The sequence below is a fragment of the Cupressus sempervirens genome, chromosome 11 (assembly GCF_028749045.1).
Source record: "Cupressus sempervirens isolate cs-2001-9-10 chromosome 11, ASM2874904v1, whole genome shotgun sequence".
NCBI lineage: Eukaryota > Viridiplantae > Streptophyta > Pinopsida > Cupressales > Cupressaceae > Cupressus > Cupressus sempervirens.
This window is the reverse complement of record NC_143128.1, coordinates 673,015,811-673,042,617: the sequence shown is the minus strand read 5'-3', so window position 1 is coordinate 673,042,617 and position 26,807 is coordinate 673,015,811.

Genomic DNA, 26,807 nt, shown 5'->3' with positions numbered 1-26,807 from the left:
CTTCTAGTGGAGTAGCCAAGAGATATGCCTTCATCACTATTTTCATCAAACTTGCCATTTCTAGTATTTATAGGAATGTAGCATTTACAACCAAATACTTTGAAATGCTTTGCATTAGGTGAGTGACCATACCATAGTTCAAAATGTGTTGCATTTTCACCTTTCTTGACTTGGACTCTGTTGGGATTGAAAATTGCATGCTTTATTTTTAGTCACATTTTGAAAATTTTGGAAAATCATGTCCTAAAGTGCCTTTTATGCATGTGGTCAGTTGGTAGCTTGAGGCCTAGATGGTGTTTGAGTGGCTTAACACCTTTCATTTGACATATGCATATGATCCACAATGTTATTTTGCCATCCCGAATCATTCTATGAAGTCCCATTTTGAGCTAGTGTCAAAATTTGCAATTCTACCAAGTGTCAAATAGCGATCAGAGGCCCAGTTTGTATCTGAATATCTTTTACCCAGGACTGTGTCATGACTAGTCAATTTGGGGATGTTTAGTGTGTAAAAAAAAGAACCTATGTTTCAATTTTCAAGTCTTTTTGAATCCATTTGACTAGGTTTTGCACCCCGCAAAGTTGGTCATTTACAGTTTTGTGCATTTAACTAGTTGATCACAATTCTAGGAAGCCCTGTTCGACCAATCATATCTTTGACCCAGTTGACCCAAATGAAAAAATTATTTTTGCATTGTGTTCTAGGGGTAAGACACTTCATATGTTCCAATTTTTAGATCATGTCGAATCCATTTGATCAGTTTGCTAACATGATCAAAAACCCAGTTTGCATTGTTTTGTTACGACTAAGGTATCCAGATTGATCCGTAGCCCTGTTCGGCATGTTATAACTTTGATCCTCTGATTGGTGAGCCTAAATGGATTATATCATTGTGTTGTCTCCTAAAAATCCTTGAAGTATGCCAGTTCCCAAGTCATGACAAATCCATTTGCATACTTTCTTATGTCCGTACATTTGCCAAAAATTCCTTTTTGACACATTTTCCAGTTAAAATTTCCAAGTGCCTATTTTCGGAAATTCGCCAAACGTGCCCTGTGATTCATCATGAGCCTAAACCATAGAATTATATTCTCCTCATGGCAAAGAACCTATATCCAGGTTTTCAGAAGCCCAAGCGATCAATAGCCCAGTTTTATAACGCCAAACTCGAGCCGAGTTTACATTTTTTTAACACTATTTGCCTGCAGGGTAATTGAAGTATCAATGTTCGGCAATTAAAATCTCTTGACTGGGAATTTGTTATTGGCTGAAAATTTACAGTATGGTAGAGTGTTTAGGTTTGAACACTCATGCCAATTTTCATAGCCCGATTACTTGATTGGATCAGTTTTTACGGCCACCTGGTGGGCCTCCCAACAGAGATTTCATAGTGGAGTCGACTATGTGCAAAGGATTGTTTGTCTTGATCAAGAGTGTGTTTTAAAAAAAAAAAACATTTGAGATACTGGATGATTGGAATGTTTTAAGAAATATGTGGTAATAAAAGGATGACATTGGTGTTCAAATAAAAAATAATAATACAATGTGGGAGATTTATGGATGTGTGTTTTTTATGGGCAACATTCATCAGCTGAACACCCACGAGCCAAAAGAAAGAAGCGGCTGCCCACTTTCTAAAATGGTTGCATCATTAAGGGTGAATGATTCACGTTTTTGCAACAGGCAATGAAAAGAGGATGATCCATACATAAAGGGAAGCATTAATCCATGTTTTTAAAGCTCACGGTTTCTCCCAGCAAGAGTCTCACGTTTTTAGAAGGGGGAAACTCCATTATAAATGCCCATGAGCTTAAAAACGACCAGCACTATGGGGAGTCTGCAGATTCATGGCAAAAATGACCAAAGAAGGGAGATCCACGTTTTGCAGCTGAAGAACTTCATATGGGACAGCAAGTTAACACCCAGGTTTTGAAATAAACATTCACAATGGGCAATGAAATGCTCTACACAGCAGATATGCCAAGCCATAGCACAAGAAGAGCATCTGCAGGTGTGTTGATCTAATATTCATTAAGTTTCATTTGTCCCACATTGGAGCTGTGGGGAGTTAAAATAATGTTTAAATACATTTGCAGTCCAATGCTTAGTGTCAGCAAGACAAAGGCTTTTGTAAAGCCAAAGCTAGTGCAGGTGGGTCTGTGGTTGGTTGGAGACAAGTAAACTTTTGAAGAAAAACGTGCAGACAAAAGGATGACGTCAGCAAATCCGACCGGAAAAGTCAAAAATCCGGCAGGTCGCTATGTCGCTTGCCGGAAAATCTCAAAAATCCGGCTAGCGATATAGCGAGGTTGCCGGAAAACTCAAGAATCCGGCAAGAGTCAAATCAGCGAATCAGCACGTGACACATGGCGATATGGTCAAACCAAGTTTGACCCGAGTGAAACATATGGTGGAATTTTCAAAGGTTAAAAAAAAAAATTTTTAATTTTTTTTTTTTTAAAAGATCATGTGGGGTAGATTTTTTTAAATAAATTTTCACTTATCATATAGTTTGAAACTATATAAAAGTTGAAATTTTTGCAAAACTACATGGAAGTCATGAACAAGACTAAGATTTTCAAAAGGCAATATCTGGGGCAATTTTTAACCAAATTGGGCACTCCAATATACCATTGGAACCGGGAAGATCTGAATTTTCCGAATTTGAGGTTGTTTCTTGCACAGGTGCTCACCAGTTCGAGTTATAGGTCAATTTGTGTTTCTTGGGCCATTAGCGACAGAATGAGCAAACTTGATTCTAGAGCATCAAAATTGGTTAGAGGGCAATTTTAAAAGCTTGTCGGGATCTGAATATGGAGAAAAATCAACTCTCAGCAATTTTCTTGCATTTTGGAGGTCACTGTGAACTGATTTTCACTTTTTACATTGAGTTCTTTTTTTATATCAAAATCAGTTACATTATTTCATCATTAGGTTGCTGAGATATTTGAGGCTCTTGAGAGGTAAAATGAAAAGATTTGATTCACCAGTTGAGGGGAAAGATTAAAGAGTTGTTTTAACCTGTTAAGAAGGTTTTTCAGATAGACAAGTGTCAATTGCAAATCAAATCCGGGAATTTCCTTCTCCATACATATTCTGTCTTCTTCCCTGAAAAAAGGTTGTTGGTTGGTTTTCTATTTCTAGTTCTTGGAGCTCTGCTCAGGTTGTGAAAGCCACACACCCAGCATTTCTCTTTTGTATTGAGCAACATTCATGTTTTATGCAGATAGTTCTGGTCTGTTAGGTGATTTATGAGTTGTTTCCTGTACATTTCATGTATTTGGTTTCAAGGAAAGCAAATAAAGAGCAGCAAAGGTTTGAAGTTTAGTCTGAATCTTGTCTCCTGATTATGGCTTTGTTAATTCTTCTAATTTGTGATCAAAGAGCATGAATTAGGTTGCATTTCGTTTTGAAATGTATGTGGTTAAAATGTCTTGCTTATGGAACAAAGAACCATGTAATTGCTTGATATTTGTCACAGGGTTTGCAGATTTCATGATAGGATTTTCTGAGTATGAGATTCATTCTGTAGCAGATGTCTATTCACAAGGTGAAAGATAGATCAAGGATCTTGATGTAGAGATACATCTGAGGTTTCCAGGAGATGTATGGTTATGATTCATTTAATTGCCCAATAAATAAGGCACTGGTCAGAGATAGGATCATTAAGTTCTGTTGTTCATACTTGGGTCTTGCTGTTATCAACATATTAAATCAATTTTCTCTTTTATGTTGAAAGCTATTCAATGTTAACCCGCACTTAGCTTGCCAGTTTCATGAGTTATGTTCTTAGCTTTTTCATGCTTATGATTCCTGGTTGAGTATAGAAGATTTAGGGGTTTTTATCTGCTTCATATTAGATTCAGTGTATGCTTTGACAACTGGTACCATATAAAGAATCTATAGGTCCACCCGCCTAGGTTTTGCAGAGCCTGAAGAGCAGAAGGAGTATAGCCTTATAGTTGGCCTGGTGTCTGAATGGATGTGTTGATAATGGGAGTTAGCTGCCCCTAGATGCATCTTGTTCTCATCAGGGTAATTGGAAATAGGAAACATTTTCAAACACCAACAAAATGGCGACTCTACTGGGGAGTTGCATATAGAAAGAATAAAAATCTCTGCCATGAAACAGATTGGATATAGAAAATCTATAGCAAGAGGCATTTCTTATTTTCCTTGCTGAAGTTTCATGTTCCCCAGTTAAGCTTTATTCATGGACATCAGTATGTTGTAAAAATTGGATGAAAATTGTGTTCTATGACTGTCATAGGTCCATCTTCAATCAGTTCAGTTTGCAAGTGTTGTTGAGAAAGTCCAGAGTCAAGAATTGATTTATAAAGTATATTTTCTTTTCAAGATGTCAGTGATCTGCAAGTTTCTCCTACATTGAAGGTCTAGTTCAGATTTGTCAAGTGACAAATTATGTTTTATTTCTCACCAAGTGTGAGTGGCGACTCTCAAATCTCCGTACCAGTTTGTTCCTAGTTGATTTCATTGCAAAATTTTGAAGGACTTTCAGTTGTATGGGCAGATCTGAAACTGTTGATAGATCTTGGAAAAGAAGTTTTAATTTCTTGATAAGTTTTAAAGTGCTGTTTGAAATCTGTTTTTATAAAGAAATTGAAATGTAAAAGTGAATCACATCAGTGATTGTTATATTCCTCTTGTAAAGAGGTGGCGGCTCTACAAAGTTTTGACTAGTGGTGTAAAGGATTTTCAGTCTTGCATCTATGCCAAATCAGCAGATCGAAGTTAGCACCAGCACTTAAGGTATTTTGGTTTTCATGTTTTCTTCTCCTGGAAGTCAAACGTTAAAAACATGTTTGCCTCTATTCAGTGGTTTTTAGCACTAGGATAAAGAGGTAAAAATTTCATTTTAAAAATGGATTCAGATTGTAGATCTGATAATACTCTGTCAAGCTATGAAGAGGTACATGAAAATTTATTTATGTTGTATGGAAAGCTTCATAGTCAAGTCATTTCTTCTATCCGAAGGAATGTGGGAAGTGTAGATGACTTAGATGCAGTTCAGATTTACATGCAATTCAAGTTGGAAATCTTAGAGCTTCCCATTTCAGCAAGACCCAATGAATTATCATGGGCTTTTGTGTTTTTATTAGTCTTCATGCCTGATTCAGTACATTGGACAGCGAAAGCAAGATTTGAAAAGATTAAATACTTTGAGAGAATATTTACAGAATGTGAAGGCTATTTAGAAAAGAATGGTTATTGTATTGTTGAAATTGAAAATGTTGATAGTCATAGTGAAAGTGATAATTCCTATGACAATATGTTTGAGAATGAAAAGAGTTATAACAGTAGTCTTGAAATATCTTCCTGCAATGAAGTTGAATGTAGGGAAGCATCTAATGTCCAGACGTGGTGCAGAGAAGAGGATATATATTGTGAAAGTACTACTAATTGTTCAGATTGTATGACTAATGGTGTCACTGTTATAAGTTCTTCAGATTATCTGAGAAATAATTGCAATCAACATGAAGAAGTTTGCGAAAGAGATCTGTTGAATACAAATGAGGTCTCAGCCTTGTTGCAACATGAGTTTGAAAGGTATATGTCAATGTGTGATTCAACTTCACCTTTATTAGTGCGTGCATCTTGTAAGGATCTTGTAAGGTATGATGTATACCTCTATGTTTGTTCTCCTGCATATCAACATTGTTATTCTTTTGAAGACTTTCAGCATAAGCATGAAGATTTGTTTGAAGAAATGAAGACCAGTAGAGATGTATTTACTACTGTCATGAGTGATGTTAAATCAGATCTATGTTATAGAGATGATAACGAGAGGTTGTTGATGTCTTTTGATTCTGATTTAACATTAAATGAAGAAATTCCTATGATTGATGTTACTAATGATGATGAGAGATCAATTGGTTTTTTATCTGATCCAGATGGAGTATGTGACAGTAATCTGCAGTTACTTGAGATGAGATTTGATGATTCATACAATAAAGTGAATACCGACGGTGGTACACATGAATCTATAGTTAAATCTTCTCTACAGGTTGGTGAGTCTTATGCTAGTGATTTTGACGCATTCACAAGTATCTCTAGCAATTTCTTTGATAAGAATATTGATGTCAGTAGAGTTCCTGCTGATGAGAATTTTAATGAAGATTCTTTTCATATGTCTGATGAACCTTTGTTTGAAGACTATGGTGATCATTTTTCAGTAAGTTTCAGATCTGATTCGGTATGTGATGACATGATACATGAAGTTGATTCAGATCCATTGTATTTTTTGGAGCCGAAGGCACAAGGTGAGTTGCAAGTTTTTGGTGTTTGCAATTTGGTGAATGATGTAGAATATCAAGCTTTTGTGTTTCCGGTGGAAGGAATCTATGACTCAATCAGTAGTGATCAGTTTCATTTTCAGTCTGATGTAAGTTATTATGATCACATTGATTCATATTTTCATAGTGAGCAAGGTGTAGAAAGTTTGTCTGATTTTTATATGCACTATGAAGATGATGATAGCAGTTTTGTTTTGCCTAACGAAGTAATTGAAAGTGTTGATATGATGGGTGAAACAAATAAGGATGAGAGTTTCAGCTTGCCCCAGGAGAACGTAAATGAAAATAAGGTGTTTGACAGAGGTAAAAAGTTCTGAAACTTTTCGGTGGCCTGGGGCCATCGTGTGTACATAATCTTGGTAGTTGTAGTTGTTTCCTTGTTTTCAATAAGCTGTTCGAGGAAGTTTTTGCTGTTCAGGTGTGTGGTCTGCTTCTCCCAGAGATCTAAATCCTTGCCATGCCCGCAAGGGGCATGCATCCCCAGACAGAGCCACTGTTGGGACTGAAAATTGCATGCTTTATTTTTAGTCACATTTTGAAAATTTTGGAAAATCATGTCCTAAAGTGCCTTTTATGCATGTGGTCAGTTGGTAGCTTGAGGCCTAGATGGTGTTTGAGTGGCTTAACACCTTTCATTTGACATATGCATATGATCCACAATGTTATTTTTCCATCCCGAATCATTCTATGAAGTCCCATTTTGAGCTAGTGTCAAAATTTGCAATTCTACCAAGTGTCAAATAGCGATCAGAGGCCCAGTTTGTATCTGAATATCTTTAACCCAGGACTGTGTCATGACTAGTCAATTTGGGGATGTTTAGTGTGTAAAACAAAGAACCTATGTTTCAATTTTCAAGTCTTTTCGAAACCATTTGACTAGGTTTTGCACCCCGCAAAGTTGGTCATTTACAGTTTTGTGCATTTAACTAGTTGATCACAATTCTAGGAAGCCCTGTTCGACCAATCATATCTTTGACCCAGTTGACCCAAATGAAAAAATTATTTTTGTATTGTGTTCTAGGGGTAAGACACTTCATATGTTCCAATTTTTAGATCATGTCGAATCCATTTGATCAGTTTGCTAACATGATCAAAAACCCAGTTTGCATTGTTTTGTTACGGCTAAGGTATCCAGATTGATCGGTAGCCCTGTTCGGCACGTTATAACTTTGATCCTGTGATTGGTGAGCCTAAATGGATTATATCATTGTGTTTTCTCCTAAAAATCCTTGAAGTATGCCAGTTCCCAAGTCATGACAAATCCATTTGCATACTTTCTTATGTCCGTACATTTGCCAAAAATTCCTTTTTGACACATTTTCCAGTTAAAATTTAGAAGTGCCTATTTTTGAAAATTCGCCAAACGTGCCCTATGATTCATCATGAGCCTAAACCATAGAATTATATTCTCCTCATGGCAAAGAACCTATATCCAGGTTTTCAGAAGCCCAAGCGATCAATAGCCCAGTTTTATAACGCCAAACTCGAGCCGAGTTTACATTTTTTTAACACTATTTGCCTGCAGGGTAATTGAAGTATCAATGTTCGGCAATTAAAATCTCTTGACTAGGAATTTGTTATTGGCTGAAAATTTACAGTATGGTAGAGTGTTTAGGTTTGAACACTCATGCCAATTTTCATAGCCCGATTACTTGATTGGATCAGTTTTTACGGCCACCTGGTGGGCCTCCCAACAGAGATTTCATAGTGGAGTCGACTATGTGCAAAGGATTGTTTGTCTTGATCAAGAGTGTGTTTAAAAAAAAAAAACATTTGAGATACTGGATGATTGGAATGTTTTAAGAAATATGTGGTAATAAAAGGATGACATTTGTGTCAAAATAAAAAATAATAATACAATGTGGGAGATTTATGGATGTGTGTTTTTTATGGGCAACATTCATCAGCTGAACACCCACGAGCCAAAAGAAAGAAGCGGCTGCCCACTTTCTAAAATGGTTGCATCATTAAGGGTGAATGATTCACGTTTTTGCAACAGGCAATGAAAAGAGGATGATCCATACATAAAGGGAAGCATTAATCCATGTTTTTAAAGCTCACAGTTTCTCCCAGCAAGAGTCTCACGTTTTTAGAAGGGGGAAACTCCATTATAAATGCCCATGAGCTTAAAAACGACCAGCACTATGGGGAGTCTGCAGATTCATGGCAAAAATGACCAAAGAAGGGAGATCCACGTTTTGCAGCTGAAGAACTTCATATGGGACAGCAAGTTAACACCCAGGTTTTGAAATAAACATTCACAATGGGCAATGAAATGCTCTACACAGCAGATATGCAAAGCCATAGCACAAGAAGAGCATCTACAGGTGTGTTGATCTAATATTCATTAAGTTTCATTTGTCCCACATTGGAGCTGTGGGGAGTTAAAATAATGTTTAAATACATTTGCAGTCCAATGCTTAGTGTCAGCAAGACAAAGGCTTTTGTAAAGCCAAAGCTAGTGCAGGTGGGTCTGTGGTTGGTTGGAAACAAGTAAAATTTTGAAGAAAAACGTGCAGACAAAAGGATGACGTCAGCAAATCCGATCGGAAAAGTCAAAAATCCGGCAGGTCGCTATGTCGCTTGCCGGAAAATCTCAAAAATCCGGCTAGCGATATAGCGAGGTTGCCAGAAAACTCAAGAATCCGGCAAGAGTCAAATCAGCGAATCAGCACGTGACACATGGCGATATGGTCAAACCAAGTTTGACCCGAGTGAAACATATGGTGGAATTTTCAAAGGTTAAAAAAAAAAATTTTTAATTTTTTTTTTTTTAAAAGATCATGTGGGGTAGATTTTTTTAAATAAATTTTCACTTATCATATAGTTTGAAACTATATAAAAGTTGAAATTTTTGCAAAACTACATGGAAGTCATGAACAAGACTGAGATTTTCAAAAGGCAATATCTGGGGCAATTTTTAACCAAATTGGGCACTCCAATATACCATCGGAACCGGGAAGATCTGAATTTTCCGAATTTGAGGTTGTTTCTTGCACAGGTGCTCACCAGTTCGAGTTATAGGTCAATTTGTGTTTCTTGGGCCATTAGCGACAGAATGAGCAAACTTGATTCTAGAGCATCAAAATTGGTTAGAGGGCAATTTTAAAAGCTTGTCGGGATCTGAATATGGAGAAAAATCAACTCTCAGCAATTTTCTTGCATTTTGGAGGTCACTGTGAACTGGTTTTCACTTTTTACATTGAGTTCTTTTTTTATATCAAAATCAGTTACATTATTTCATCATTAGGTTGCTTAGATATTTGAGGCTCTTGAGAGGTAAAATGAAAAGATTTGATTCACCAGTTGAGGGGAAAGATTAAAGAGTTGTTTTAACCTGTTAAGAAGGTTTTTCAGATAGACAAGTGTCAATTGCAAATCAAATCCGGGAATTGCCTTCTCCATACATATTCTGTCTTCTTCCCTGAAAAAAGGTTGTTGGTTGGTTTTCTATTTCCAGTTCTTGGAGCTCTGCTCAGGCTGTGAAAGCCACACACCCAGCATTTCTCTTTTGTATTGAGCAACATTCATGTTTTATGCAGATAGTTCTGGTCTGTTAGGTGATTTATGAGTTGTTTCCTGTACATTTCATGTATTTGGTTTCAAGGAAAGCAAATAAAGAGCAGCAAAGGTTTGAAGTTTAGTCTGAATCTTGTCTCCTGATTATGGCTTTGTTAATTCTTCTAATTTGTGATCAAAGAGCATGAATTAGGTTGCATTTCATTTTGAAATGTATGTGGTTAAAATGTCTTGCTTATGGAACAAAGAACCATGTAATTGCTTGATATTTGTCACAGGGTTTGCAGATTTCATGATAGGATTTTCTGAGTATGAGATTCATTCTGTAGCAGATGTCTATTCACAAGGTGAAAGATAGATCAAGGATCTTGATGTAGAGATACATCTGAGGTTTCCAGGAGATGTATGGTTATGATTCATTTAATTGCCCAATAAATAAGGCACTGGTCAGAGATAGGATCATTAAGTTCTGTTGTTCATACTTGGGTCTTGCTGTTATCAACATATTAAATCAATTTTCCCTTTTATGTTGAAAGCTATTCAATGTTAACCCGCACTTAGCTTGCCAGTTTCATGAGTTATGTTCTTAGCTTTTTCATGCTTATGATTCCTGGTTGAGTATAGAAGATTTAGGGGTTTTTATCTGCTTCATATTAGATTCAGTGTATGCTTTGACAACTGGTACCATATAAAGAATCTATAGGTCCACCCGCCTAGGTTTTGCAGAGCCTGAAGTGCAGAAGGAGTATAGCCTTATAGTTGGCCTGGTGTCTGAATGGATGTGTTGATAATGGGAGTTAGCTGCCCCTAGATGCATCTTGTTCTCATCAGGGTAATTGGAAATAGGTAACATTTTCAAACACCAACAGACTCTATTTAGGGTGTAAACAACAATACTTACAGCTTCTCTTCAATATTTTAGAGCAACATTTTTCTCTATGATCAAGATTCTTGCATAGCCTATCACTAACCTATTCCTTTTTTCAACAATGTTATTCTATGGTGGAGTTTTTGGTGTTGATGTTTGCCTTTTGATACCTTTTTCATTGCTAAATATTTCAAATTCTTTTGATGTAAGCTCTCCTCCTCTGTCTGGCCTTAGGCATTTCAAACTCTTCCATGTTTCCTTTTCAACTTTGGCCAAATACCACTTAAAATTTTTAAATGCAAAATTTTTTTTCTTTAAAAACATAGAAGTCATCATCTTTGAATAGTTCTCTACAAATAGAATTATGTATCTGTCTCTTAGGTAGCTTTTCACTTATATTGGTCCACATAAGTCTGTATGGACTAGGTCTAGTACTTCCTTGGAAGTGTATGTTTTTCTTTTAAAACTAGACTTAGTCATCTTCCCTAGTTGACATTGTTTGCACATTGTGTTTTTAGGCTTCTTTAGTTTAGGCAACCCTCTTACTTTCTTCTTTTTGCTAATGCTAATCATATTGTCAAAGTTAACATGACACAATCTTTTATGCCTTAACCACACATCATCAAGTCTAACAACAAAGCAAGTTGCATCTTCCATATCTAGGTAAAATAGACTACTCCTAGTTTGTTCACCTTTTCCTATTAGATTTCTATCAATATCATAGATCTTGGCAGTTTTGTTTCCAAAATCTACTTTGCAACCTACATTGCCTAACTGTGATGCACTCAACAAATTGTAGTTCAATCCTTCAACATAATATGCATTATCACATGAAATATTCTTAGTAAATTTAATGAAACCTTTTCCCTTGATTTGAAATAGAGCATCATTTCCAAATCTAACACTATCTCCATCATCTTGATTAGTAAAGGTAATGAACTTACTTTTGACTCCTATCATGTGATTTGAGCATACACTGTCTATGATCCACTTGTCATTCTTGTTCACACAGGTTACCAATGTTGTTGCTTTATCTTCATCTTTATCTAATTCATCCTTCATGGCCACATAGACTACTTCATCATCATTCTCATCAGAATCTTCTTCAATAATGTAGCATCTTTTGTCTTTATCCTTGTAATCTCTGCTATCATCTTCTCTTTTGTTCTTGTACTTATTTCCTTCTTTGTAGTTCTTCTTCTATGTACATATTGCAGCAACATGACCTACTTCATTGCAATTGAAAAAAATTATAGGGAGTTTACCTTTGCCTCTATGGAATCTCCTAGCCAGTAGTGCTTCCAACTATTCCACATCTTCCTCATCTGTGTTGCTATCACTAGATGCATGCTTTCCATTTCTACTCTTCTTCTTTGGTGTCACCTCCTTAGTGCCTTTCATTGTCAACTTGGCCTTGAAATTAGATTCAAGGTTCTTAGGTCTATAGTTGTCAAAGTTGGATAGTTTAATGCAATAAGCCTTCCCACTATTCCTTCAAAAGTTAATGAATTTCTTGGTATAAACCTTAACTCTTGGATGGCTAAAACTCTAATAGCATAGATAGAGAGTAGGTTTCTCAAGTATTTTCTATTAACAATCTCTTCTTCTAATTGACCACCTAGACTTCTTATTGCACTTACCACTTCTTTCATTTTGGATCCATATTTAGCAGCATTCTCTCCTTCCTCCATTTTCATGTCATCAAACCTTCCTCTAAGGCTTTCTCTCTTTGCTCTCTAAACATTTTGATCTCCTCCATAGATATCTAATAGGGCTTTCCACATCTTGAATATAGTATCACATCCTTTGATGTCATCATATTCAACACAACTGAGTGCAGAGGCAATCTCCAACATTACCTAATTGTGCTCCTTCCTTTTGTTCTAATCATCTTCAGTAAGAGGTCTAGCTAGTTCTACATGTTTTTTTCTAATTGAGGTTTTTTCATAATCTCCTATTGATCCAAGGTGCAATTTCATCAAACTCTACCATGCAATAAAGTTGTCTTTGTTGAGCTTGGGAACTGCTCTCTTAGACATCTTGATATTCCTACTTCTAGTATTTGAAACTAAATCAAGAGATGGCTCTGATACCAATTGTTACAAATGCTTTGGAATAACTGAGGGGGGGTGGTGAATCAATTATTCAAGGTCCAAATTTCCAATTCAAAATTTTTCACTAAGTGTAGTGAGCCCATTCATCCATTCATTCATCCAAGCTTTAACTTTCCTATTCAACAAGTTACTGTAAATCAACATGCATGCACAAACATGAAAAGATCAACACATAACACAATGATTTATGTGGAAACCAAATTCAGGAAAACCCATCAATAACATGCTACTCAATTCTCACTCTTCTAAAGTGATGCCCTATGAAAGGGCTGCCATATGAAAGGCATACAACACATTGTTAAATGTGACCTTGTTAGAGAATTTATCCACCTTGTCAGTGTAGTGCCTCTCCCATTTGACTTTTGTAATTCATCCTGATGGATGCACCGTTGCTAATCTTTTGTTGTGATGGATCATGATTGTGACCCTGAGTGGTCTACACCGTTGAGGTGTTTGGATTTATGTTTCTATATCAGTTTCTTTTAACTGATCTTTGAGATTATGATGTGATTTTTGGTTCACTGAGGTTTGTGCCAGTGGTTACCAGGATCGATGTGGTATCATGAGGTTGTTTTGTGATTACCTTGAGATGTGTGCAAAGATTGCACTATGTTCTTTTACCATGCTACACTGGACTAGGTTCCTATCGTAGTGGTTAGTTATGTTTATGAATGTGTTTGCTTATGTGTTTTAAATGCCTTTTTAATGTAGAGTAATCAATCATTATTAAATGCTTAAGTAATTAGAATGGATTGTTCTTGTTGGATTATTTGGTTATGTGCTGCGGACATTTACCTTATTATATTTATGATTAGAGGGATATTTGTTACTCATGTTATGTTTACATTTGAGAGGACCCGAGGGTCAGATGCTACACTTTGATTCCAGTATCATGGATTTTAGACTACTATCTTGTTCAGTTAATCATACTGCATGATGATGGCATTTTGAGATGACAATGTGTTTTATGATGTTACCTAGTTATCTGGTATTTGGACATACCTCTGATTTTGTTATGTGGTGGATTTAATGCTATGGTTATTTACTTCATTCCTTCATTGCTATGCCTTTTGCGAACGTGAGTGATGTAAATAGATTATTTTAATATAATTAATTAAATGGTTAAATTAGGAGATTTAATGCATGTATTTCTTCAGCTATGTTATTATATGCAATTACACTTGATCGTGTTGTTTAGTGTGCTGGATTTATATCCCTGGCAGTGGCACATGGAGTTAGTGATTCAACCATTCATATTTTACCAATGTCATCCTTTTATGGTCGACGCATCCTTTATTAAAATGTTTAAATTAAGCCTTTCGGTGATTATTAAATCCAAACTCATTTGCATTATGTGATTAGACCAGTAAGCGTGTATGTGCATTTAGAGGTTCACATTGTCGCAAAAGTTGTTAAAGTGATTTTTGTGTTTTTGGGTTTTCGGGCTTTTTAATTGATTTATTTTAATTCCTGGTAGCTTTGCCATAGATGAATTCCTAATTATAGGAATAGCCTATTTTTGTTTGGGTCGATTCGGGGTTTAACTAGATTGGCTGGTTAAATGCCCTAATTGATTATTCACCCGAGAAGTGAATAAATATCCAAAAAGGAATTTAATTCCTCACTTCTCACTTTTGAATTGGGAAGTTGGAGAGTAAAACCCAAAATCCTCTTCATGAGGATTTACTGTTTTGTTTGTTGTGGGAGCTACGGGCATGGGATCATCGCAAGGTTGGGCTCATTGGATCCAACTCGGGGAAACCTTGGATTGCCATGATTTTTAACTACTTCTGCGAGATATTTATTTTATGGTTCAGATTCCCGTTTTACTCTTTTAGCTGTGAGGTAGAGCTTTCTTGTTTTATTGTTTCTGCTCCATTTCTGCTTCTGTTTTTGGTAGCCATTTGTTTGGAGACTGAGAACTAGTGTTCCCCTCCATTTTTGTATGCTAGTTCTACTCGGTTGGGCGGGTATGAACATTTCTCTATTTTTGAGAAGAGGGTTTGGGATTTTACGCCATTATGCTAGCCGTTTTTGCATAAGGTGTTCGATTCTATTTATTTTTGGATTTTTGGGGTTTTTGAACACAAAGGCCAAATGGGTTTTAATTTTGAAGTTTTTCAAAATTTGGGATTTTACCTCATTTTGCGTGCCACCCTATTTTTCAAGTTTTCTTAGCACATTGTGGGTCGTGGACTTGGAGGATCCATTTGGATATCAATCAGACCACTTTTGCACTTTTATGTTGCATTGGGATGCGTATTGCATCCGTACTCTTGACGTTGTGTTCAGTTGAGTGATTTTATACTTGTTATGGTTTTTTGTTGGACCTTTGCTTTTGTTTTGTGAATGCTAGGATTTGTGTAGAATCCATACTCTTGGATTGAGGCTGGTTGAGTGAGTTCATGATGTTTGGTCTTGTTACATCATTGGGATTCGTGTAGAATCCATACTCTCGGATTGAGGCCAGTTGAGTGATTTCATGATGTATGATTTTATTGGCTTTGGGATTCTTGTAGAATCTGTCCTTCCCGTGTTGCTTTCAGTTGGGTGTTTCGTTTGCATTGTGTTCTCATTCTTGTCCTTGTGTTATGATCTTCATGATGGTGGTGTACCACACAGGAGTACATGTGTGTACATTTTTTGGGTGACTTGCGAGGCTCGATCTTCTGTGGATTTGCCAGAAGTTATGATCATTGGGGTTGGGATGGGAGTATGCATGCCGACGGGAACTTTTCTTAGGATGAGCTTGGGTAGGGTAGGGTAGCATATGGAGGGGGCTTCTATCTCGCAACCTGGTGACCTTAGTCCCATAGGGTTGGCAGAGGAAGTTTTAAATAAGTGATAATTAAAGAAAATGTGTGACTGGTAATAAAACTTAAGATAATAAAATGGTACTTTTGTGTATTGGCCTTCTGTTGAGGGAGTTGAGCTACATGGTGTATTGGCCTTTTGTTGAGGGAGTTGAGCTGCACAAATCTGAGCTTGGGCTTTTCAATGCCAAGTGACTCTCCATGATGTCAGCCCCTACTTAGCAGCCTTTTGAGTGTCTAACCAGGACCTTTACTCCTTGCATTATCTTAGGTTCTTGGTTTAGCCATCATATTGTCTGGCATGAGTGTTAGCCATGGATGTTCTTTTGTGTGTTTGTGATTGGATCATTATCTCCATCAGCACGGTGGGTGTGGACCTATGGGTGCCACGTGGTTGGGAGGTGTAGCTACCTTCACCACTGCTAGGGATCGGTGTACAGAGATGATCTTTGTCCTAGTGCGACCGTTGCTGGATGTTTTCACTTGGTACTTCAGGTTCTGGAGTATTCTTTCTTGTGATTTATGCTTTCATTGGGATGCTTGTATATCATGTTTAGATGATGTTATTTTATTTGGCGCATTCCCTTATTATGATGTTTAGCATATGATTAGATGATGTGATTTTCTTTAGTAGTATATATGTTGCTTACTGCTTTTTAGCATGTGATAGGTGATGTTATCTACTGTCGGATTATTTTATGCGTTATCACTAGCATGTTAGATTTTCATATGCTGTTATTGTTGCATGTTTTTAGTAGTGATGTCCCTATTATGACAGTACCAATGATATGGTCGGTGGCTTGGGATGTTAAGCGCGGGGGATGGCTAGGACCCACGATGGTCTTATGATGCTATTGACGGTTGGGAGGAACTGCGTACTTAGTTTTGTTGTTCTATTCTTGAGATGTATTTATGTACATTGCGATGATGCTTTTGTTCTTTGTGATGTTTAATTCAGTGTGTTCTTTGCTACTATAGTTTAGATGGTTTGATGTTCTTCTTTCTGTGTTGTTCTTGCACTCGAGTGTTCATTTCTCAAGCCTTTGTGGATCCGGTACTCCCTAGTGTGGAGGTTCTTTGCTCTATTTTGGTCCTTTTTGCTTTTGGGAGTGTTTTCGTGTTTCTATGGGTAACATTTGTTTAGCATTGTGTGACACTGATAAAGTATCGCACGCCCATAAAAAGAATGTTGTACAACACTGTAAAGTATCGCATGCATTACTGGAGAAGTATCATACAACACTGGAAGAGTGTCGCACAGCTTCATGAGAATTGTCACGCGATACTTTTCCAGTATCACACGCCTTCTTGAGAAGTGTCGCACGCACTATGGGAGAAGTGTTGCCCTCCCTTAGTAAAAAGTGTTACACAATTTTTGTGAAAAATTGTCGCATGCCATCAGCGGGCACTTTTCTTCATGATTCGATCTTTTTCAAACTGGTTTTGTATACCCTTTTGGGCATTCTTCGACCCTGTGCTGTTGCATTTTGAATTCTATCAATTTCTCTTGAAATCAAGTTTTCGTGTTTCTGTTTTAGTCTCTTGGGGTTTAAAATATATCGTTTTAGTATAAGTCCTTATACATAAGATATATTTTAATATATGCGACAAATCATTTGAGATAGGTTTCAGACCTCTCGGAGATAAGTTATGGATTCTAGGAAATCCAGACTTAGCCAATTTTCAGGGCTTTAGGATTTTAGGCTTAGCCAAATTTTGGGATTCTACATTTTACCCCAGCTTGGTGTTTTGTTGATGAGTGGTTGTTTCTTGTGCCCTCATCATGTGCATTGTCATTGTTGGCTTTGTTTGGGTGTGTCAGTTTGGTAGTGGCGTTTGGAGATTCATTGGTTGTCGGGATTGTGTTGAAGTCTTCCGTTGTGATTGTTGTGATCCCTGTATGATGTTGTCATGTGCATTCATACTTGTAAAAAAAAAAACTTGGCTTGATTTGAATCCTTGTTTCCAAGGATCTCCGGGTGGGGCATTACAGTTAGAAGTGGGCCTAGTTACAGGACTTTAGAACATTCACTCGGAATGCCACCTTATTAAAGGATTTAGAAATGGCTATTAAACCAACCTAAGTCCATAGGATTTTCATGTCTAATATAATTTCTAGAGAGTATTAGAAAATATTTAACCTGATTACAACATACAACTTAACTTACAGATCTCAAATCATTCTGTAGCTCTTCACATTGCCTAGTCTTCAATCTTTGCAACTTTATTATCTTGCCCTCCTTTCATCCTTTGTCTCCTTGAGTCTCCATGCTCAATGTAAAAATGCAATCATCTTTCTCTAACCACTTTAGCAAAGTAGAGCCTCTATGCTCTTCCTTCTCCTTGATACACTTCTAATCACTTCACAATTTTGGAACTTGAGTAGAAGCACTTAATTCTATGTCTATGACTCCTTAAATAGAAGTTTTAATCTTCCTTTTCCCACTCAATTCTTCCTTCCTTTTATTTTAGTTCATATGGATTAGGTAGCATTCATTGTATCTAACCCATATTATGTCTCCTCTATAAATTTCTTAAATAATCCTTTAAATTTGGTAAAAAATGATTTACATAGAATTTTGTGCCACTACCTCATCATCCTTATCCTCCAACTAGTTAACAAAATTCAAGGTAACAACTATGTCAGCATAGATTTGGTGAATCTTTAACATTTTCAAAAATGCAATAGCTTGACACTATTGACATACTGGTGCTTGGCGCATACTGTGTTACTTGGCATCAACTACATTTTACTGATGCTCAACACCTAAAGTTTACTCAGCACCTACTAAGATTTTCTGATGCTTAGTACCTATTAGTTTGTTTGGAACCTGAAGATTACTCAGCACCTATTACTTTGCTCAACACTTGAAGATTAGTTAGCACATGCTAGATTTTTTTCATTTGTTGTGCCCCAACTAAAAAATTTGCTTAGCTTAAACTAGCTTGCTCGGCTCCCACTAATGAACTTAGTTTAAGCTTTGTAGTCAACATTATTTCAACTTATTCCTCCAATGTTTCTAAATGTAGCCAACCTCTGTATCTTTGAGTATGTTATCAATACATCATTTAACCATTGTCTTAACTAAATCTTCCACTTTATTACAATATCATAACTCAACCTTTCCCTTAGGTGCTCTTGTTACATCTTGTTGATCAAATCCTCTTCATCAATCAACTAAGTGATAGTACTTGGATCTTAGAAGAAAATGTCATTCCTATAAATAATAGGTTTGACATAAATGTCAAAACAATGATTGAAAAGATACTTTTAACAACAATCTCCCTCTTTAAATCAATCTTCTTCATCAATGATCTTTTCAATCATATTTCTAACAACATCCAAAGTGGCTAATGGTGGCGATGGCTTTTGGGCTGAATCTCATCTCTGGGCATCCCTGTAGTTCCCTACATATCATCATGGTAAAGATATCATTCACCTCGACTTAATCTACATAACTATAATGTAATTGGAATCATGGGTAAAACTCATAAGTCTTAACATCATCAATAAAATTATCTAATCTAAAAAGGCCTGGACATAATTACAATGAAGCTAGGATGTAAATCAAGAAAGAAGACATATAGAATCTATTATAAAACTTGGCCACCTAGAGAGCATTGGACAAAGTCTCACTTACCTCTTATACCAATCAATGTACTAGGTGTCTGAATATATAACTTTAACTAAAAATAAGTATGATCAATGAAATTTAAAGTTTCTACCTCACCTTTCAACCTATGTAGTAGGACCAAAATGTCTACTATTTCTAGCTTAAGGTTGGTTCTAAAAAAAGTTTTAGGAACTTTTCTCTTATCACCCTATGGCTTCTAGAGTCAAGTTCTCATGATCTCCTTCTTCTAAATCATCTTCTTTACTAAGAATTTTGAGGTAGCCCCACCAATAGCCAAGTCTAAGAACTCCTCTTGCTTAAGTACACAAGGATACTTTACCATTGTTTTCCTATCAATTGAGATTAGTACTATATCACCAGGTAGAAAAATTTCCCTAGTTTCTAGTTTTTAGTGATGAATACATTCATAAATCAACTCTGGGGCTTAAATTGCAATACGAAAACCAATGGCCTCAACTAAACCACATCCTTGGAGTTTGTCAGTAATGGGGTGATTTTTCTCAAAAATAACCTTGCTTTGGAAATCTTCCATGTCATAGGAGTGGAGGGCTGTGTCAAACCATCAAAACTAGTGAACTTGCTTTCCATGAGTTTGTGAATAATATTTTGAATTGAAAGATTGAATAAGACAACAAATGAAATAGTCAAAAACTTTTCAAAGGCTATGTGTAATGATAGAATGAGAAATCTTAGAATAGATGAATATCATTAAACTATTTGTGCATCTTTATATGAGAGCCTTGATTCAGCCATTATTCTTCAATATTCATGTCACATAGATGAATTTAAGGAAATAACCATTGGGTAGTAAATGTAGAAGCTCAATGGATGTTTAGGGGTCTTTTCACTATTGCATTGGACTCAATAGTAACTTTCTATAAGCCCATTACTTACTTTTCCATTTTCCACTAAGATTTAGAAAGTTTCCATCAGAGTACTTTGTTAATAAAAGTCCACTACATAAGATTCTAACAATTTCCTCTTTCTATAATGGTTAAATTCATTCCACTATGATTTTGACATGTTTCAAATCTATTGTGGGGAAAAAATTCACTTATTAACTCAATCTTTTTTTATCAACTAGAAAATTGTCTTCAAAGGGTGGAAACCCACCGAGGAGAAGATAACTTTCATTTTTCTGCCAATGTTTCCTTCTAGGTTGAATCTTTCAAAAATGCATTTCTAGTTGGGAATGTTGAGTTAAGGTGTAAGAACCTGTTAAAGAGACATTCAACATATTGATTTTCATTTCAAATTTTTTTATGGAGAACTATCTTCATGGGTTGGTAACCCACTGAGGAGAAGATAATTCTCATTTTTCTACCAAGGTTGAATATTGGAGTAATAATGAATTTGAATAATGTATAGTATCCTAATGTTTAATGAAAACATTAATTTCTTTGAAATTTTGCACCCTTGGGGACTTCTTGAGTTATATGCATCTCGAAAATATGTTTAGAGAGAAATTATCTTTGTGGGTTAGAAACCTGTCGAGGAGAAGACAATTCTTGAATTTTTGCAAATGCTCATTTTATCAAGAGATGGTATTCCATGAGCCAATAGAGCACATATATGATCTTTAATGAGTAAATTTGATCTCTATCATACTAGGTACTAAATTCCCTAACCAATTACAAGGTAAAAATAAACACCCACCTAGCTCTAAAGAGAGAGAAGGAAAAAGAAGAAAATATAATAGAGATCAGCTAGCCTTTAGGGATCTAGGCCTAGACTCAAAAAAATGAGGACAAGACTCACTTCATCTATAACACATAACTCACTTTTTCCAATAGACTTGAAAATAAAACTGGAGCAAAAACCAACTCTGTATGGGGACTTGGACAATCTATGTCCAAGTGAGGAATCCAAGATCTCTAGTTTCATTAAAATGAAAAGAGGGTACACAACAAAGCTAAAGCCCAAAAAATGAGGGAAACTAAGCTAACGAAAAAAAACATGAACTGAACATAACTATTATATAGTATAGGGATTACCTATTTTCAATTTTAAATTTGATAAAGCTTCAAATCCTAACCATTGTAGGTTAGAGGTAGTACTTCACATTCTAGATATGCCAATTAGAATGATTTTTTTTCAAAGGCTTGATGAATGGTGGATGGTCCTTTGCATAGCATGTCAAACTTCCAATGCATTCCTTTTGATGTCCTTTTTTCCAACAATAGTACAATATTTCCTACCATAAAATTTTGTGGTCTGGTTTTCTTGTCGAAGAAGTTCTTCACAAACATATGATGTTGTGTGATATGATCTTCAATTTCTTTTCTTTCTTCCTTGAGCTTGCTCTAATATACTATTCTCTTTTCCATTCCATATTTATAGGTCTCATCTTCAATAAATATACCTAATAAACTTGTAGCTAATTCTAGAGGTAAGAAAAGACTAACTTCCACTCTATAAAATTGTTCAAAAGGGGAAATCCTAGTTACACTCTTTCGTGCCACTATGTCTTCCCAAACTGCCTCATGAATTTTCTTATGCCAATTATTATGATTATCTGATATCATATTTTTTACAACTTTTACAAAGTTCTTGTTGCTGGACTTAGCTTGACCATTCCCTTGCGAAAAATAGTCAAATCAGCGACTAACTATAATGCCATATTTGAAACAAAACTTAGTAATTTCAACTAAAGAAAAATATGTTTTCTTATCCATTACCAGTTTAATGGGTACACCAAACCTAACTAGTATATTTTCCTTTATGAATTTGCAAACTACTTCGAAGGTGGTTTTCTTGGTCACCTTTTTCTCTACCCATTTCATAAAATAGTCTATTGTGGTGATGATATAGATGTGACTAACACTAGATGCAAGTTTAGCAGGACCAATGAAATAGAGACCCCACTTTTGAAATAAGCCTTCAATTACTATAGTCTTGAGAGGTAATGTGGCTAACTGGGGTCTATGAGTGAACATATTGCATTTTTTCCACTTTGACACCCAATGGTAAGCATCTATAAACATTTCAGGCCAATAATAGCATTGTTGAAATATCTTAAAAGAAATGACTAAGAATGAGAAATGTCTGTCACACACATCATTATGGACCATCTTTGACAATCTCTCTTGTTTTTGTTTATCTATGCATCTAAGGAAGGTCCCATCTATGGATCTTTTGAAAAGTTGATCATCCTGAATCACATACTTAGTGGCTTTTAAATTGAGATCTCTTCTTTACTTTGTTGTCAATCCTTCAGGACATTCACCATATGTTAAGAGGTATGTAATATTTTCAAACCAAGGGTCTTGTAGGATCACTACCAAAACCAATTATTTTTCATCCTCTTCTTCGATGTTTCTATTCTCTACTATAGCCTTGCATAAGGCGTTACCTCTTACTAGCTTTTTAGGTTTAACTTCAATTTCATACTCCTATGTTTTAGCTACCCATATTCCTTTGGTATTGTACCCTACATCCCATTGAGTCAACACATGTTTTATTGCCACATCAGGCACATGAACCACAGAGTATATTTATTAACATGATAGAAGCTTGTACTCCTTTGTTATCATGCATAAGGGTACCTACTAAAGTGTTCTTAGAAGCATAACAATAGATCATAAAATCTAGTTTATAATCAGGATGACATATGACTAGGGAAGTAGCAATGGAAGCCTTTATATTCTAGAAAGCTTATTTTCCAGAATCATTCTATTTAAAACTTGAATTCCCTTCAATCATATCTATAATACATTTAGTAGTCTCAGTGAAGGTAGGTAGGAAACTTCTGAGGAAATTCACCTATCCAAAAAAGGACTTAAATTCCATCTTACTTTTTTGTTGTAATTAAATATTCACTAATTACACTTACTTAAGCTTAATTGGGATAATGCATTACATAGTAGATTGTGATTGAGACATTTAGGAGTTTGCACCTCAATTAAACACATGGTCATAGTTGTTATCTCATTCCACCTTTCGTGTGCTTATCACATTATCATCCTTGTCATTGCATAATGGAGGATGATCAACATTTAGTGGACATGTGATTCCACCTTGTGTGAGTGATAGCTTATCTTCTCCTTATCATTGTCTCTTATCGGCTCTCCTATATAAGAAGGCCTATTATGTGCATTTCAAATAAAATCTATTGTATATCAATCAAGTCCATTATCAATAATAGTATTCTTACATCTTCATGCAATTGTCTTTTCAATCTCTTGTGGAAGTTTTGTTGGTCTTTCATTTGATCCTCGCGGTTTTGTAGTCACCTAAAACTCTAACATGGTATAATAGCTCTCATGATGTGAAGACTTCTTTTCAAGAAGTGCAATGTTGGCTTGACTTATTGTTGGTACAACATTGAAAATTGGGACATCACAATTTGGAGGAGATTTCAAGAGTCCTATTTTGTGACCTTCTATTGCAAGTAAAAATTGGAGCTTGTTGGTACAAATCAGAGATTAGCATCATATAGAGGAGGTCCAAAAACTTGTAAATCAAATTTTGTTTCATCCAAATTAGACATCTGAAGCCAAATCTATAGCTATTTGATTTTTGAAGATGTGGTAGTGATGATTCAGAAAAAATAATTTTAGAGGCAATTTTCAAATAGTGATATCTCCCTCATACAGACTCCTTTTTTTGAGCATTTTTTTTTGTTTTGGGATAGAATTTCACAATCTACGTAATAGTGCAGGTGATTTTGGATCTCTATCTCTAAATTTTTCTGAAAATTTCAATTCCCATTTTTTGTAACTTTCAAGGTTCTATCTAGGCACATTTGGTAACATTTTTAGGTGCAATATTTTTTTGAAACTGCATGGTTTTTCCTCTACTTTCCAAATTTGTAATTATATTTCAATGATTTGAAGTGGGCATATCACTTTTACAAATAGGTCTTTTTTGGCTATATTTGCACTTGGTAAATACTTGGATTGCAATTTTCTTAATTGAATCAGTAATTTGAAGGAGTTATCAGTTTATTTAAGACATCATTTAATTTCAATATGGATTTTTCAAAAGTTCCATTACTCACTCCATATAAGTATCATGAATGGAAACAAGTAGTTTCTAATCAGTTGATGAATATTGGTTTGCTTAGAATTATTCTTGGACAAGATCTAGAACTAGATACAAGTGTTGCAAAAAGAAGGAAATGGTTTGATAGAAGGGATAAAGAACTTGGCTCTTTTAGATCTACCATCTCCAATGATTATTTATATCATATTGCATCCTGCACACATCCTCATGATGCCTGGACAACATTGGAATGAATCTTTGGTAAACCTAATAGAATAAGAAAATTCAAATTGGGGAATGAGCTTATAGGTCTATGTCCATGTGATTTTGACAATATTCAAGACCTTTTCTCTAAGTTCAATTCCATTAGATTGGAGTTTTCTAATTGTGGCATTACTAAAGATGATGAGAAATTGATATTATCTATTCTTTCCAAGCTAGGTCCTGAATATTCAATATCTATTTCCACATTCTATGATACTATGGATGCTCTTGGTAGTGCATACAAAATGCCTTCTCTTGATGAATTTGCAGCTCATCTCACAAGGAAACAAGCAAAATTAGCACACATGGGTCAATTTAAGCCTTTAAAGCATCAAGCATTGGTTGCAAATGACTCCTATCCAAAGGCTCCCAAAGGAAAGGAAAAAAAACAACACAAGGATCCTAAGAAACATGAAAAAGGTGATGAATCTCCTTCATAACATAATATTGAATCCAAGTCCTCTTCAAAAGAGGAATCATCTAGAAGAATGAGAGATAAATGTGCTCATTACAAAAAGTTAGGACATGATGAGAATAAATGTTTCCATAAGAAAATTGATAACCTTACTCACATTCTTCAAAAGACCAATATCTAGTTGCCCTCGTTAGTGTCTTCTCCTTCTTCTCAATATCAGATAGCAACTACATCTACATCATCATCTAGAGGCAAAGGACAAGCATTCATTGCTTCCACACATCTTGAGCAAGGTAAATGACTTCTTGATTTAGGTGCATCACATCATATGGCATCTTCTATGGATATGTTTTCTTCTATTGAGCCTTGTAATTCTCCACCTATATTGATGGGTAGTAATACATACATGAAGGTTTGTGGGAAGGTTATATTCCTATGGGACATGGTACATTTAATGATGTTCTTTGTGTACCATCCTTGACCACTAATATCCTTTCCATTTACCAAATTACTCATGGGGAACAAGGTAAAATTGTTGAGTTCACTCCTGATTATGTCTATATTAGGGACATGGAGACTAGAGATTTCATAGCTATGGTAGTTGTGGATCATACATCACACTTGTATACTTTTGCACATTTTGTTGATAATGATGATTATATTCATGATGTACCTAACCCTTTTTCGAGGGTGAATAATTCATGTGAGGAGAACATTGGACACTTGAATCATTTTGTTGTTGAGACAAGTGTTGAACATCCTACTCCTCCACCTCTTGCTTCTTCATATATAAGTTCTACTATTCATTAGGATGATCTTTATGCTTCAGATCTTGTAGTGTGAGATGAATTCTTGGATGCTCTTTTAGATGAGATACTTCTTCACCTTCTTTGGAGATTGGATTTCCTATATCTTTATGTTTTCTTGATTTTTTACATCTCATAGGTTAGCTTGATGGTGTGATAGAATCTTAGAGCTTGGAGACACCTATTTAGTCTTTAGAGATGCATACATGGAGACCTTATTCCACCTTCCTCACTTTTCACATGGAGTGGATTCTCCATCATTTGATTTATTTATCTCTTCCTAAGGAGAGACATGTTTCTCATAGGCATTGGATTATATTTTTCTTGCAAATACTCTTCATCTACATTGGAGCTTCTTCATTATGGGGGGATACCATGTCAATTTTTGGGGGGTCTTGAGTACTTCATCCATCCATACATCTTGTTTTCATCTCTCTTTTTTGGGAGACAAATTTTCCCATGAGGTTTTCTATCTTTCTCTACTTTGTGGGAGATTACATTTCATGTATTGCATTACATATTGTACATGGGTACCTAAAATGCCATAGTAGTTGGGACCCATCTTGCATTATGAGTTTAAGTGCATTCCTCTAATTTTCACTTAAGGTGGGTGTTGGTGTAATTAAATATTCACTAATTACACTTAATTGAGGCACTTAGGAGTTTGCACCTAAATTAAACACATGGTGTAGGAGAATTCCACTCTAGGTGGTCATAGTTGTTATCTCATTCCACCTTTAGTGTACTTATCACATTATCATCCTCATCATTGCACATACTTCATTACATAATGGATGATGATCCACCTTTGGTGGACATGTGATTCCACCTTATGTGGGAGATAGCTTATCTTCTCCTTATCATTGTCTCTTATCACCTCTCTTATATAAGTAGGCCTATTATGTACATTTCAAATCAAATCCATTGGATGTCAATAAAGTCCATTATCAATAATAGAATTTTGGCATCTTCATGTAATTGTCTTGCCAATCTCTTTTGGAATTTTTCTTGGTCCTTCATTTGATCTTGGGGGTGTTGTAGGGTCACCTAAAACTCCAACATACTTACAAGAAGA